The 17327-nt window shown below is 40.5% G+C and overlaps 1 protein-coding gene across 1 annotated transcript in view; it reads right to left on the reverse strand.

Annotated features, from left to right (window-relative positions):
- Window positions 1–905: 905 nt before the first annotated feature.
- The window catches only part of LOC116157885 (trafficking protein particle complex subunit 9-like), a 59852-nt gene continuing 43430 nt past the window's right edge, over window positions 906–17327 (reverse strand). Inside the window, exon 3 of the mRNA XM_064477378.1 lies at window positions 906–967. The gene's annotated coding sequence lies outside the window, so the exon portion shown is untranslated. The remainder of the gene's footprint in view (window positions 968–17327) is intronic.

The following is a 17327-nucleotide window of genomic DNA, read 5'->3' on the forward strand; positions in this document are numbered from 1 at the left end:
TTGAATTGTTCTCTTTTCCTCTGGAGAATGGAACGGAAAGAGCGGGGGTCAGAATGAGGTGGAGCTCCATTCTTTATCTGGTATCTCATCTCATCCAAGTCCCCAACCAGGGAGAAGGAGCCAATGTTCTCTTCATCTTTTAAAGAGAGGGCTCCACTGATGATGACTTACTCAACCCAAAAACCAAGGTTGGGGGAAGGGCACATGTAGCAACCAGAGCAGTATCAGATGTAGGAAAGTGAAAAGAGCTCACGGGAGGGCTCATGGGGTCAGCCTGATTTAATTTCAATCGATAAAAAATACCACACTGTAAAAATACTAGCATGCAATGGATTTGCTCTTTCTTGATATCTAGCAAGTTTCCACAGCCCACATGTAACATTATTGTGAACCAGTGAAAGGAAGAGTCTACAGACAGGGAAAATCAATGCCACAGGCAGGCTGAAACCCAGGCTGGAGTTTAGGAAGAGAAAGGGCATAGTTAAGAATTGGGGAAAGGCTGGAGGAAAAAATCATCACAAGGACTCTCAAGCATCATCCTACAATCATATAATCATTCATTCAAGAGAGAGTTACTGAGGTCCTATTTTGTGCAAGATTGTACACAAGGCAAAGCAAGAGCGCAGCGACCATGTTGGCAGCAAGGGGCAGGGCTAAAATACACTTCTGATCCCGGTACCTTGCACATTTGTCCTCAGTATAAAGGCAAAGAAAAAAAGTAAAATAATATTCTGTAAACTCAAAGCATTGCTGAAAAAAAAATTAAAGAAGACCTAAATACCTGGACAGACACGCCACGTACATTCCTGGATCAGAAGACAGTGCTCTTGGAATGGTAGTGCTCCCCAGAGTGATCCGTATATTCTACGTGGTCTCGATCACAATCCCAGCGGGCTCCTCTGCAAAAACTGATTAGCTGCTGTTATAATTCATATGGGAATTCGAGGGTCTCAGTAACCAAAACGATCTTGAAAAAGAAGAACAACATGAGACGACTTGTAATTCTCAATTTGAAACTTTACAACTGTATCTCTAGGTGAGATTAGAGGCCATTTTTAAGTTATTACTGTGTTTATCATTATTTTCTAAATTCTCTAGAATGAATATAATTGTTATAATAAGGAAAATAAAAAGTAAGGTATCTTTTAAAACATGCACACCGATTCATTCAATGGAAAAAAATATTTTAACTATAAAGAGGTAAACAAATATCTAGTGAAAAAGGACTACTTAAAAACAAGAGTGCATTTACATTTTTAAGAAATTGAAAACTGAAAAGCACAAACACAGCAAGTTTCTAGGGAGACAAATACAACATATTAACACTTATTTTCAAAAATTCTAATTGAACAATGAATATTCAAGAAAGGGAAAATCGCGATTGACAGCCAAATGCTAACATATAGAGAGCAAAGGCCTAGAAATCACAGTTCCTTTAACTCTGCTACTACCTCAGTAGGGGAGGAAATTCCTCACTGAGGAGACAGTGGAATCCCATGCATAAGACAGGATACACATTACAAACTGCGCTAGAATCGGGGGTGATTTTCTTAGGAGAATTCTAAAGTTAGAACATTGCTGAAAAACTATAAATACACTGACAGACAGATTAAAACACACAGTCATATATATAATATAGAAACATATGAAGTCTGCTCCCATGTTACATAGAAATACAAACATATTTGTTCATTTATGGGCACTGTTTACTTTTTCCCAGGTAGAATATTTCAACTAAAACAAATAATCAATAATACACCCCTCTTGTAAAATCTAGTTGATAAGTTACTCTGCTATGTAATCATAATGTGTCTAAGATAGATCTAAAATAAGTGAAAAAGATCTTTGTATGGTTTCTTGAACTCTTCTCAACATTCCAAACTTAATTTTAAAATAGATCTGAGCAGTATTTCTATATTATCTTTTCCCTCGTTAAATGACCAATAGAGTCTGTTGTCAAAATTCTGTCCTTACAATGATTCACGAGCACCGTATCCTCACAAAACTGCTGGACAGCAAGTCACTATCCAGACACTGTGACCAAACAAATGAAACACAAGGAAGACAGTGACCCTATTCTGGAGGGCTTACCATCTGTGTCAACACCGGGGTTTTTATTTGATTGGTTTGATTGGGTAGCAAAATAAAATCAATCAATTATTTTCTTCTCTGAGCATTCTGTAAGTCATGACTCTTTTCAGTGTCATGAGCAGGAAAGACTTAAGCATGACTTGATTAGGTCAAATTGCAACAATCATCACCAGAGAGTGAGTAATAAAGAAGTTAACTGATAGCAATGCTTCTGCCTACATGAGATCTAAAATAAACCTACACTGATATCCGACAGGAAAATGAGGAGATGAGGTTCCCAATGAGAAAACAAACAAACAAGAAACCAAAAAAGGAAATACATTTTCATTAACGATTCCAGGCAGTAGTGGAGCATGGTGGTGAGGAGCACAGATGCTTGGGACAATCATGAGGCTCTGAACTCCCACAGCACTGGGTAGCTTTGACACTCATAAGTCAGTGAAATTTTCTGCATCTCAGCCTCCTACCCATAGACTGGGGACAACAGCACCCGTCTCCTAGGATGGTCCTAAAAATTAAGATATTTTATATGTAAACTTTAAATAAAATACCTCAGATATTAAATATTGCCCCAAAAGCACAAGGAAAAAAGAAAACAGAGATAAATTTGAGTTCATCAAATTTAAAACTTTGCTTCAAAGGACACCATCCAGAAAGTGAAAAAACAACACCCAGGAGAAAATATTTTCAAATAATTTATCTGATTAGGAATTTGTATCTCCAAATAAAAAGAGCTCCTACAATTCAACAAAAAAGACAACTAAATTAAAAAATGAATAAAGGATCCGAAACGGTATTTTTCAAGGAAAATATACAAATGGCCAATAAGCACAATGAAATGATGTTCAAAATCATTAGCTGTAAGGGAAATCATGTCAAAACCACTAGGAGAAACTGCTTCACACTCACTAAATTAGGTTATATTTAAAAAAAGAATAACAAGAACTAATGAGGACACACAGGAATCAGAGATAGCAGCCCTTGTTGGTGAGATGTAACGCTGCGTGGCTACTTTGGAAAACAGCCTGGCAGGACCTCAGAGAGTTAAACAGTTGGTTTCTGAATGACCCAGCAATTCTGCACTGTGGGCACACACGTAAGAGAACTGAAAACAAATGTCAACATAAAAACTCCTACAGGAATGTTCAGGGTGCCATTATTCATCACAGCCAAAAAGCAGAAACAACCAAAATGCCTATCACCTGATGAATGGGTAAACAGAGGGGCCGAGCCATACAGTGGAATATTATTCAGCAATAGCAAAGCATGGAGTACTGACCCAGGCAACAACGTGGACAAACATTGAAAACGTTACTCAGTGTGAAAGAAGTCAGTCACAATAGACGGTTCCATTTACATGAATTGACTCGATTTACATGAAATGTCCAGCACAGGAAAATCCACAGAGAGAGAAGAGTGGCTCCCTGGGGCTGGGGGAGGATGGGGAAGATGGGAATGAGTGCTTATGCATACGGGGTTTCCTGATAGGAGGATGAAAATATTCTAAGATCGACTGGGATGCACAATTCTTGGCATAGAGTAAAAACTGGTGTAAATATTAATGGGTGAATTGTATTAAAATTGTTAAGAACAAAAGCACCTCGGGCCAGTACCTTCCCATAGTAGATGCAAATTGCTAACTTTTATTACAGGAAGAAGAAACTGCCCTCAGCATGAAAGCAGGAGATCAGCAAATGTGAGTTAACCGAAATTGGACAAGAGCAGTTCACTTGAAACAGTTGCTGAGTGTACACGAAATATTCAGAAATGACAAGGGAAATCAGTTTGACATCACGAAAAAGAATTCTGCTTCAAACGCAGATCAAGGATTCGGCAAGCCCAGCTGCTACAAACGACCAGAGAAGAAATCTGGTTCTTAAAACGAGCACCAGAGCCAACAAGGTGGTGAGGAAAGCAGGCCGCCGAAAATCTGGAACAGTTTGCTATAAATAATTTCTCCACTGAAATTTCAAAAATAAAATGAAAGTGATGCAATGCTGTGCTGGCCTCACGTGAATGGGCTTCCTCCGGTGCTCGACAGTTCTGTAACCCCGAATGAGAGACTCAGGAGAATCAGCATGGCTCCTGGCAGTCCCCAAGTGACTGCCCACCAGCACGCCAACCACCATCACATCTGCCAGGGTTGAACTGCAGAGAAGAGACCAACTTCTGAAAGGCACAGGAAATGTTGGCAAGGGAAAAAATGGCTGCAGTCAGTCCTGGGACAGAGGTCCTGACAGCAGAGGCCAGAAGGCTGCAGGTGAACTGGAGTGGCCCTGGGGAAGGAAGGGACCACAAGGGAGCAGATCTCAATTCTCTTCTCTCTCTCCCTTGGGTAGGAGAGATAAAGCCTGCATCATTCTCACCTAGAACTGTGGGTTATGGCTGGCAGAAGTCGTACCGACACGGAATGATTATTCAAGACTCTGTGGGAAAAGTCCAGAAAAAGAGAAGGAGTAGGGAGCCAACTCCACGAGCCTCTCAAATGCTCCTATATTTACTGTGTATAATGAAAGGAAAAAGTCATTAACAGTTGTGTGATAGTAAGCAGGAACTTGAGGAAAGACGGGAGGAGACAGAGATTGTAGAATCCACAATGAGTACAAAGGCTTAGTGTATCTTTAGGGAAGTCATGGGGTGAGGGGAATAAGATACATTCTTTAGATATGTGAATTACAAAGCAGACCACCAGACCAGCCAGGTCCTTGTTTTGGGGATAATAGACTATCTAAAAGCACACAAGCCCAGCTTTTATAGCTGAGGGCCTGGGTCCTTGCTTTGAAATGAGCAGAGTGCTATCTAAAGCATCAACTATGCAAGCAAAGCATTGTCTCTGCTTTTTAAGGCAAGGAGACAGGAGTGAGGATGCACAGGCTCCTGCTTGCAAAGCAGTTACTAAGCACACATTTTTCTTCTGAACATTGACAGGCGGCTGGGGTCTGTTACAATTTGTTAACCTAATCTTGGGCTCCCACATGTAACCATTATGGAACCATTATGGAGGACAACCTAGGATAACAAATCCTAGCTCTGGGTCTTTTCCTGCCAGCTTCAGACACTCTAGCAGGATCTAGACACATCCCTGAATAACGATCCCACAGAACAACCCAGACTCTTAACTCCTGGTGCTTGAAACTTAATTTTAGCTCTACACAACTTAACAAAGAAAAGTTTCAGAAATAGAAGATATTACATTCTTCTATATCTCATCATATGAACTAATTTTTCTGATTGCTCTAAGCTGCTTCTAATTGGCAAAGCACCTAATTCTGCAGGTGAATTCAGTACTTTCCATTGGGCATAACTTGCCAGTTTGGGCTCGCCGAATTCTATTGGTCAAATACTGATACACTTAATTGATTTCATTGTTCATCAGTTTCAGCCGGGAGGAGAGGGAGTGTCACTCTGTTCCTCAGCCCACCCTCAACTCTTTTCTCATCAGCAACTCAGGCCTCCTGAAAATAAAACAAAGAATTTGTTTCCCTTCTACGCTTTCCACAAACCCAACAGGAAACATCAGCCTGGAGAAAGAATTCAACAAAAATGTTAAAACAAAAATCTATAAAACCTGAAGCAACTCCATCTCCGAATCATGATACACAATGACATGAAAGTAAGTGTGTCAAGCACAAAACATAAGTGAGCCTGACCACCTGATTTCTATTCTTCAAAGGAAGGAAGGTTTTCATATTTTTTATTATCACTATTTCTCATTGCTTCTGATTAAGCCAAAAATTAGTTTATGAAATAATTAAGCACTGCAATAACAGATTTTTGTTGTATCAATTATAGAAGGCATTCAGAGGGGATAGGAAAACCCACCTTTGTAAAAAATGTAAAATTTCTTCCCCTGTTAAAAACACGTATACAAAATGCAACAGAGAATTCAAATTCTTGCGGAGAGGAGCAAAAGCCACAGAATCAAAGCAAAGTCATTACTATGAGTCAATTCAAAATTCACTGGACAAGCATGCTCAAAGCATTCAAAGAATTTTAAAGGCACACTGCAAACCATTCACTTAATGATCTGCAGGCTAGAGGAAGAATTTCCCTCTTTAACAGACAACAGAAATCAAAAGGGTGCCCCTCCAAACAAAGACGAAAGATCAATCAGGTTTTTAACAGTTCTGATAAATCAGCATGTTCTAAAGAACAAAATTCAGAAATTTTAAACATTCATTCAAACCACAATGAAACAAGCACTTAAAAAAAAAAAGAAAAAAAAAAACCCAAAGAAACTAAGCACATTGATCATGCACTTGGATCAATGAGAACTTCTTTTACGCTTCGAAGAAAGAACAGGCTATAGCCTTTTACTTCAAAATTAACACTACTTTAAAGATAACTCCTAAAACGGATTTCATCATTCATGTTGCCTTGAAAACTCTGGGGCAATTGTATCTGATCAGAAAAGCAATTCTGAGTCATAGTAGGTTACAATTCAGCGCCAGTTTGCTTTAGAAGAAAAAAGAAAAGCTACTGTTCCTCAAATCCTGCACAGAGTGTGAAGGGCCTCCCTGCCCCTTTCCCCTCCTGTTTTCAAACCTGATGCTCCCCAACCCTTCTGAAACAAGTGTGAGAACCTCGTATTCCCACCAATATGTCAAATGACTAAAGAATATCAATTTACTTGTGTAAATATATGCCTACATCTTGAACTGGAGGAGGAAGGTATCAGAGGGCTACATGGAACTTATTTCTACCTTCCTGAAATCACACACAAACACGTTCACACAGACACAAACACATACACACTGAATTACTGAGCACTTCACAAGCTTAGGAATTCCAACTTCTAGAAGATAACTTTGCAGTTAGTTTAAAATACAAAACTGTCAAGTTTTGAAAGACTTGATCATCTGCTAAATCATCCAAATATCAACGAGACCCAATTTGCCTTCTCTGTAGGATGTAATTTCCCATGATGTCAAAGCAGACCCTAAGAAGTACTGGATCCAAGACTCGTGTTTATCACTAGCTATGATCTTTTTTAAACACGTAAACAGATTCAGAAAGGTATGTCCCAACATTTACTCTTATTGAAATAGCATATGTATTCAATTGTCTATACAGAAAATAGGTCCCATGATGGTGTTTAAGAGCTATTTTGTGTATTGCAATATTTATTTTTAAGTGCAGACAAGGAGGGTGGTTATCACTCAGTTGTAGAGCACCTGCTTAGCATGCACAATGTGCTGACTTCAATCCCCAGTAATTCCCCCCCAAAAAAAGTCCTTATTTAAAAATAAGAAAAAAGTTATAAAAAAAGCAGACTAAAAACCACTGCAATGTACAAGACAGAACTATAATAAAAACATGTGTTTCTATCAAATACTTACTCTATGTCAAACACAGGGACAACCACAAATCACCCCTGACAACCATCACGTGTGGTTCTCAGCAACCCTTCTAAATAGACACGGATGAGAAGCCCAGCACTGCGGATGAGGAGACGGAGCTCGGAGGAGCCTGGGACGCTGACCGTCCTGCTCCCCGTGACACCACGTCAGCCCAGGACAAGTGCTGACAGAGCTGCAGTGAGGGGACATGCAGCTGTGTGGAAACTTCGGGAGCTGGGAGTCCCAGAAAACACGAAAAATTGTTCAGTGAAAAACCAGCTCAAATATATTACACTGTGCCACATCCTTTAAACAGGGAACACGACTGAGACCTTTCTGATGCCTCCATGTCCTTTCTGCCATCATCAATTCTTTGCTCTCTTAGCACGACCAGTGATGAACTAGACCCCAAATGAAGTGCACTCAGATGGCAGAGCTTTTAAAGCTGTTATATGAAGTTTGTAAGACTCTGTTAATGCCTCACACAGGCGGTCACCCATCACTTCTCACCAGTGTGGATGGACCACCTGAAATCACTCCTTTCTGCTTTTTATAATCCTTTCATCTAATCCAGACTTTTCAACAGCAAAGAGGCAGCTTAACCACAAACAGTGGACAGCTTTTCAACAAACGGCCTCGAAGAGTCCATCAGACGACCTGGAAGCCCTTTTCATATATTAAACCCACTTCCAGGTACTTCATCATTTTCTGATTTGTAGAGTATGCCTCTGACTGGCCTACTCAGAGAGCTCCCAGCCTCACGTGCAGGGCTGGGAGAGGACGCTGCTGTCAGGAGAAATCAGTGAGGAAGGGGGACATTCTCCAGCCAGGTCTGCATGGGTAGAAGTGCCACAACGTGCTCAGAAATTATACCATCAGCATCCCTGGGCTCCAATGGACTGGTCTCACATTAACCAAACTGATGCAAGAAAACCAGACTTTTAACTTATTAATGTAACAGGAGACATGAAACTATGAACCAGACTGAAATATCAGAGTTCAACCATCAGTACATTTTCTCCTCAACAGCTCAATCATGGGCAGTTGGTTATATGGCAAGCATGGACAGAAGCATGCAGGGAGGGCTTCTAGGTTAACTCAATGTTATACAAACAGACATGCTGCCTGGAAAACAACGTTAATCACGGTGCACTCTCCTGGACAGTGGCTGAGACACAACTGTGAGCCCCTGTGTAACTCTACTTCCCCTGTCTTTTCTGGGGTAACTGATGTACAGAGTTACAGAGACCCAGGCATGCAGATACTTCTAAACCCTCACAGCCCATCTCTGGGAGCCTGGAAACCAGACAGCCAGGGTTTAAATGCCAGCTCTGCCACTTACTAGCTCTGTGACCTTGGCCAAATTACTTACCCTCTGTGTGACTCAATTTCCACACTGTAAAACTGGGATAACAATCAAACCTTTTTTATTCTCTTGTTTTGAAGATTGAAGGATTCATTTCTATAAAATGCTCAGAAAAGAATGTAGCATATTTTTGGTGCTCAACAAATGTTAACTTAATATTAAAGTGATTTACAAGTCTTCCTTCTAATCATCGTCAGTGTTTCCCGGCTCGACAAAGTCCCAAAAGAAATCCTTATTTCTCCTTTTATAAACTGCTGGGGAGCAAGCACCCTTCTGTTCCATACCACCACCTGTTTAAACTGAGGGAGGGGATGCCTCCTCCCCACTCCACTGGGACATGGAGAGTGCTTCTCCCTTCATACCCCTGACCCCTGGCCCACAGCTAGGCTTTGTCACACTAAAAGAGTGAGCTGTGAATCCGGGAGACAAGCAGGGCATGTGAAAACCTTCTTTTCTCTCCTTTGTTGGCCACCCTCGGGAAGCACCCGGGATGCTCAGCTCCAAGGCAGGACAGCCCTGTGCATGATGGGGCAGATCCTCTCAAGGGAATGTTCGCTGTGGCCCAGAGCTACCTGGGACAGGGTGAGTCTCTAGTTCTGGGACACAGTACCATGACACCCATTTTCCCACAGCCCTGAAGTTCATGGAGAACATGGCTTCCTCAGTAATATAGGAGATGTTAATCGCCTGCCTGCTTTTCTGTGTCATCTCTCAGTTGGCTGCTGGAGAAAACATGTGTATAAGTATTGGGTTCCCTTAAGCCCCAATGTATACTAATTAACAAAAAATTCTGTGGCTTAACGTTGGTTCAGGGTGACCGTGTAATGGTCCTGACTCTGCTGATGCTAAATTATGAGTATAGGAACTATGGAACCTCTTCAAATATCTTTCATCATAAAACCAGCTTTCTTATTTTCCTATTTCTTAGAAATTGCCAAAGACTATAAAATGATGGTTTCATACAAAACAGGAGCTAAAGTTTATGAGCCCTCTTGAGATACCCACTGTGTTAAACTCTTTACATAATTTCTAATTCTCACAATTCTACAAAGCAGATATGAGCGTCCCCATCACACGGACGAGGGAAAAACAGAACGAACTCACTCGGATTCACGTGGCTCAATGGCAGCGCGTGCATGAAAACAAAGCTACACCCCTTCATATATATACCAAATCACCTCCCAATTAACACACAGCGGCGGGGTCAATACTCAGGGAACTCAGTACACTTTTCAGCTTTAAGGTGCCCCAGAGGCTGCTTCTAGCTGTTTAATAAAATCCTGGCTCACTGGTTTCTAACACTGGAAAAAAAGTCCGATTTTGCCATTGTTTGCACAGCAAGTCTGAAATGTTCACAGTGAGATGACAGAATAAAAGTAAGATCTAAGTAGAATAATTTTTCCAGGTAGACAGACACAATGGACATTGTGCTATCCTGAAGCATTAAGCAAAGAAATCAAAATAAAATAACGTTATTTAAGCCTTCTTTTACAAACAGGAAAATTAAGACTGTAAGAAGGTGCAACAGCGCCACCTATGGCTAAAAAGCCTTTCCAGGTTGCCGGGAAAGATGCAACACAAAAATTGCCTGTAGGATCAGAAACGAAAATCAAACTCAAAATGGATTAAAGACTTCAACATAAGAGAAGATACAATAAACCTCGTAGAAGAAAACATAGGCAAAACATTATCTCACATACATCTCAAAAATGTTCTCCTAGGGCAGTCTACCCAAGCAATAGAAATAAAAGTAAGAATAAACAAATGGGACCTAATTAATTTTACAGGCTTTGCACAGCAAAGGATACCTAAGTAAAACAAAATGACAACCTACAGAATGGGAAAAAAATTTTTGCAAAAGATGAAATTGACAAAGGCTTGATCTCCAGAATATACAATCAGCTCATATGACTTAGTAAGAAAAAAACAACAACCCAATCCAAAAATGGGCAGAAGACCTAAACAAGCAAATCTCCAATGAAGGCATATGAATGATCAATAAGCATAGGAAAAAAATGCTCAGTATAAGTAATTATCAGAGAAATGCAAATCAAAACTACAATGAGGTATCATCTCATACCTGTCAGAATGGGCATCATTCAAAAGTCCACAAATGGCAAATGCTGGAGAGGCTGTGGAGAAAATGGTACCACCCTCACTGGGATGGGAATGCAGTTTGATGCAGCCACTGTGGAAAACAGTATTGAGACTCCTGAAAAGACTAGGAATAGACTTCCTATGAACCAGGAATCCCGGTCCTGGGCATATATCCAGAGGGAATCGTACTTTAAAATGACACCTGTACCCCAATGTTCATAGCAGCACTATTTACAATAACCAAGACATGGAAACAGTCTAAATATCCATTGACAGATGACTGGATAAAGAAGAGGTGGTATACAATGGAATACTATTCAGCCATAAAAATGACAACATAATGCCACTTGCAGAAACATGGTTGTCCCTGGAGTATGTCATTCTAAGTGAAGTAAGCCAGAAAAAGAAAGAAAAATATCATATGAGATCACTCATATGTGGAATCTAAAAAAGAAAAGAAAGGGACAAATGAACATAAATACAAAACAGAAACAGTCATAGAGATAGAATACAAACTTGTGGTTGCCAGGGAGGAAGAGGGTGGGAAGGGACCGAAGGGGAGTTTGAAATTTGTAGATACTGACAGGTATATATAGAATAGATAAACAAGATTATACTGTATAGCATAGGAAAATATATACAAGATCTTGTGGTAGCTCACAGTGAAGAACAATGTGACAACGAATTTATGCATGCTCATGTATAACTGAAAAATTGTGCTCTACACTGGAAATTGATACAACATTGTAAACTGACTATAACTCAATAAAATAAAATTTAAAAAAAGAAATAAAGAATAATCAGATAACTGAAAGCTTATCTAGAATTTACTGAATTGTGCTTCGGGGAAGAGAGTGGTATTCAGCATTTAATCTGAAATTGATAATACTCCTGAATATAAACAAAAGACATAGGCATATGGAAACTCATCTTAAAAGAGGAAACAATCCAGTCCAGCCTCTTCATTTTACAGGAGGGGAGACTGAGACCTGGGATCTGTCCTCCTGGCAATCAGCAGCAAAGCTCTCCTAGTCCCCATGTCTTGCACTATGTCAAATGCCAACATATATGTACTAGGCCTATATTCATAAAAGTCACTTCTGCATTTTTCCAAAAGTAGGTAATCTAAGTGTCTTGCAAAATAGTCTTCCCAAAGAGTCAGGAAATCATATCATTTTGTTGAAATGCAAAAAGATTAATTTATGTATTAAAACAGCTTGAGCTTTATTCTCTCCATTTAAAAAGTGACATGTCAAATCAATGTTTTGATATTTTAAAACCTATTAAGAGTACAGAAAAAAAATCAAAATTTTCTTCAATCACAACAGAGATAAGCTTATTTCCTGAAAATATTTAATGTCGATTTTTCTAAATTAATGGTTCTAGTCATATTCCTACAAATTTAAAAGTTCTAGTGGATGGTTACACGGCAATATGAATTCTGAGTTGTAAAAATACACATTCAGTGTAAATAATCTTCAAGGTCGTCTGTTTAAGGTAATGTCACTAGTCCCTATCTTACAAGAATGACATTGATTTCATCAAAACTTCATACTGCACTAAAAAACAACTGAATCTTTATTACTGTAAATCATATTCATATATATCATATCTATACATATCGAATATGTATCAGGAATAAGCCACCCTCTTTAGTATTCAGAGCTGATTCTCCTAAACTGTCATTGTGACAGCACATTTTTTTATTGAGCACCACTTGGGTGCTTTGTATACAAGGCGTCGAACTCTCACAGTCAAGACAAGTTAAACAGCATTACTCAAATTTTACAAATGAGGAAATGTACTTAAGCCATGAAAAACAACTTACATATTCATCATCAGGAAAGAAAAGAGTCAAGATTTTACTTTCAATATTCACTGACAATCTTTTCTTCCATACTAAAACTACATAAAACCAATTCAGACTTTGTAAATTTTTCTCTCAATAAGCGCCCCTAGAGAAAAACAAGCAATGAGTCATTAGCAGTGGTTGGACTTTCAGAGTTCACTTTTCTTTTGCATTATAATCATTTTTAATATTTTGTTTTTAGTGCTTGCAGAACTCTAGAATAAATAACACTAACTTTTTAAGTCATTAGCTGAGAATAAAACATTTGTGAAAATGTATAATTTTAATTTATGCCACTCAGTCTCACATTCTCACTGGTGTCTCTCCTTTGAAGGCCTCATCAGGCTGAGATCACTAAAATTGGCCATTTATGGACTCACAGGGGTTTGGGAAACCACTCATCAGGAGGCTGATTAGAGGAGCAATTGAGAAGGCATCCTGTGCAGCCTGGGTTCCAGCCCTGAGCCTGCCACCACCAGCTGTGTGTGATTTGGGACAAGCTGCCCCATATCTCAATCCCTCAGCTGCAAAAAAGGAGACACTGGTGCCTACCCTCAAACACCTGCTATGAAGTAAAACATGAGGAAAGCATTTTAGTCTTTGGTCGGTGCCCATTCAGGGCGAATTTGGTCATTATGATGATGAGGATGGCTGTTAACAAATTAAGCTAGATCAAAAAGTAGAAATCACCATAAATGAGAAACATTTTAAGTCAATGAGCTTTTCCTATTGGATGGATTGCAGAATGTTCTATTGATTTTTTTTAATAAGCCAAGTATTGCCCATTATTTATAGACTTCCAGGTTCATGAACAAGTCTCCAGAAAAAGAATTAGAGGCCTCTAAACTCTGAATACTAAGAAAGTAAAGTTAAAAAAAATAGGGGGGAGATTATACCTCAGTTGGGAGAGCATGTGTTTAACATGCATGAGGTCCTCAGTTAAGTCCCCAGTAACTCCATTTAAAAACGTTTTTTGAAGAAATGGAGAATTAAAGCACAAAGATGGAGGACTACAGAATTCTTTTGCAGACTCAACTCAGATTTAAGTTGGGGAAAAAAGACACCCTTTTCTCAGAGGAAATCTTGAAAACTAGGTAAACCGGATCTGAGATGTCTAGTCTTTTAACATTATTCATGAATTCATATTACCAAGTCTTAAAACTACCTGATAACCCACAGTGGTGATACGGATCATAATCACAGCTGCCAACATGGATCGAGCTCTGGCTGGGACTGCTCTGTTCTGACATCTCTGCCCCTGAGGCCTCACCAGACTGAGATCATTAAATCCAGTCATTCATGAGCATCTTGTGTAAGTCCTCCATTTGTGCTTCTCACTCCCCCCTCACCAGGCCCTCTGAGGGAAGCACTGTTATCATCTTCCCCACCCGCAGATAAGGCCACTGATGCACAGAGACTAAACCTGCTTCAGGTCACATCGGCATTAAAGGACGTCTGTATTTCTGCTGTTTTGCTTTTGACAAAGTAATCTGAGATACAATTCAAGAGAGACTTAAATAATCAAGTCTGTCTGGTCTTCACCTCAAAGAGCAGATACTATAAATTCCTGATGTAGGATGAGGCTGCCGCCACAAACTGACTCAGCTTGTAATTAATATCCAAGATGAAGCAGCGGATACACATAAATATTCACGATTGTCAACTCCTCTCACGGGTCAGGGCCCTTCAATGCCTGAACGGGGGTGAAATCCCCACCCGTGTCAGGGAGGGAAGTGCGGCTCTTCCTGGTCTCACCCAGGCTTCACGGACTATTTCCCCCCACAGACTGTCTTCAATGATTAAAAAGCTCTCAAGTCTTTTACACCATACAAACTGAAAGACATTTCTGCAGATGGAGCACTTTCTCAGGCTTAAACCTTTTTTGCCTACACTTAGCAAGGGGGAAAAAGAAACATGACTCTGCAAAGTCTCTGACCCTCACCACTCACACGAGTAGAACGGCCTCAGCACAAGATGACTCTTCACATTGCAGGGTGAGAACAAAATAAAGCAGCCCCAACAACAGGCACTCCCAGAGACAGCGCTAAGCAGTCTTCTGCACACTCATGGTTGTGCAGTCCTCACCACCATCTATTTCCAGAACACTCCATCGTCCCAAAAGAAACCCCCAGTCCACTAGAAGTCATTCCCCACCCCCCCTCCGCCCAGCCCTTTGCAAGCAACACCTGCTCTCTGCCTCTGCATGTGCCTATTCTGGGCATTTCAGATCACTGGAATCAACAATATGTGGCCGTTTGTGTCTGGTTCTTTTCACTTAACATGCTGTTATCAAGGCTTGTCCATGTTGAAGTGGTACCTGCATCTTCTTCTTTTGTTTTTTTTTGAAAATATTAAAGTTTATCAGAAGGTGGTAAATACTATCAAAAAGAGTAGAGTGGAGCATAAGGGGTGGGGATTCAAAGGGAAAAAGGCGGGTTGAGCAGTCAGGGTGGAGTTCCAAGAGCAGGTGGCTGTTTTCATCTTCCCCTTTTTTTTTTTCATTTTTTTCATTCTTATATCTGAATAATATTCCACTACATGGAGATACTACATTCTGTTCATCAATTTAGGAGCTATATATGGATGAGGTCCGGAACAATATGTGTCAGAGGTGACTAACAGGGATGGCATTTAAGCAAAGGGCAAGATGTGCTTTTAAAAAAGGCCAACAAACAGAGGCACAAGGAAATTCAGCGCGTTTCTTAGAAAGTGCATGCTTGCTTCAGAAGGACTGCTGTGCAGTGCTGTGAGGGAGTGTGACAGGATACATAGTGAGGGAGTCACCTGAGAAGTTTCCCCACTGCAGGCAGCTCAGACAATTCTCCTCCCTCATCCTGTATGTTAGAGCCATTTTTCTAGGTTTCCTCTTATTTCAAGTAACAGCACTTTAACTACACATCTGATCATCTGCATCAGATCACCTTACCTCCAAGCCACAGAAAGTCATTCACTGTCTCTGACAGCTCCAGGACAAATGGTGATGGACCAGGGAGTCCTAAAGCATCCCAGTCAGGCGATGTCCAGAAAGTAAAATGCACAGAAATGTCTCACTGCTGGTGCAAGACGTCTGCCCCAAAATTGCCCTGAAAGCATGCTGGCAAAGCACAACTCAACCCTCTCACTACAAAAAAAAAAAAAAAAAAAGCAAAGAAGGCAAATTTAGACTCTGCCATTGAAAACCAGCAACCATCACTGCCAGTATCTGAGCTGGAATGGTCCTGACTTCGAAAAATACTGCGTAGTTATTTTTCAAACATGAAAGGCATATATGTATTTCACATACATAATATTACTGTAGGAGTTTTCTTTCCAAAATTTCCAGTCGCAACATTAGCACAAAAATGTTTATGTTTCAGCTTTTAAAAAAAATCAAGTATGTTCCAATTTCTTAATTTTGAGCCTTTTGTTATTTTATAAAGAGAGCTATGCTGCATATTATAAACCAACTTTTTGGATTCTGCAAAAAAGACCTTTATGACCTCACTATTTCAGAGCAAACTTTAATGATGTTTTGAGAGGTGGGGCCTGGGGCGCTCACTAACGGCTCTTTAAATACTGACAAGGATGTGCTATAAAGTAATGCAAAGGCTCTAACTCCACATTAACTCAGAAACCAAAGAAATTACACCAAAGCCTTTCTTTACCATTTTTAAATATTCCTATTATTTGAATATAAAATTTCTTTAAAGATAAGATTTTGTTTTTGAGAAAAACAGTAGCTGTATTCAATTTCTTCTCACCAAGAAAGCAATTTTTATCAAGAATAAAAACCCCTATGGAAATCCAAAAGACGGGGCATTTCTAGCTAAGTGAACGTGCAGATCTCAACACACACATAAATCCTATCAGATCTCACTTGAACGAGCTCAACAAACTCCTGGGCTGCCCTGGAACTTAGCTCTTCTGTTCCAAATGTTGGCTGAGCAAATATCATCACAGAAGGCAGGGAAGGAGAGAAGAGAAAAGTCCACCTGGTGGCCTCCATCTGTTTTCTTCCAGCCACAAGGCGCCGCTAGGGTGTCCCCGCTAACAAGCCTTCCCCATAAGGAGATACTGCATCTGCACTGCCCCTGCCGTCCCCAGGCAACCCCGATACCCCTCTCCCACTGTTCATCTCCCAGCCTGTGAAATGTATTCTAATGACCCTCTCACTTGGTGGCACCCTCCCCTTGTTCCCAACTGCACACACACACAGACACAGCCAGAGCAGCCTTCCCAAAACACAAATTTGATTACATCACACCCCTGCTTCAAGCCCTTCAAGGGTTCCCTAGTAGAGTTCTAGCCCCCCCTGCGCCTAATTGCCCAGCATCACTGCAGTACCCAGGTCCCCAGTGACCTCAGGGGCCCCCTGACCACCTGCTTCTTCCCATTTGCCTCCAGGCTCATTTTCACTATATGTAAAGGAAGCCTTCCCTGCTTCCAACTCCCCGCACTTTTAGTTAGGTGTCCCTGCTGTGTTCCTAGAACATTCTACGCTGGGTCAACTTCTGAAACAGCTAAGCTCGCAAGAGGCAAGTACGATTTGCTTACTACAGTGGGTCCATCCCTCTCCCCTACACACTCAGAAGGGCACATGTTATGA

Source organism: Camelus dromedarius, chromosome 22, assembly GCF_036321535.1.
Source record: "Camelus dromedarius isolate mCamDro1 chromosome 22, mCamDro1.pat, whole genome shotgun sequence".
Lineage (NCBI taxonomy): Eukaryota > Metazoa > Chordata > Mammalia > Artiodactyla > Camelidae > Camelus > Camelus dromedarius.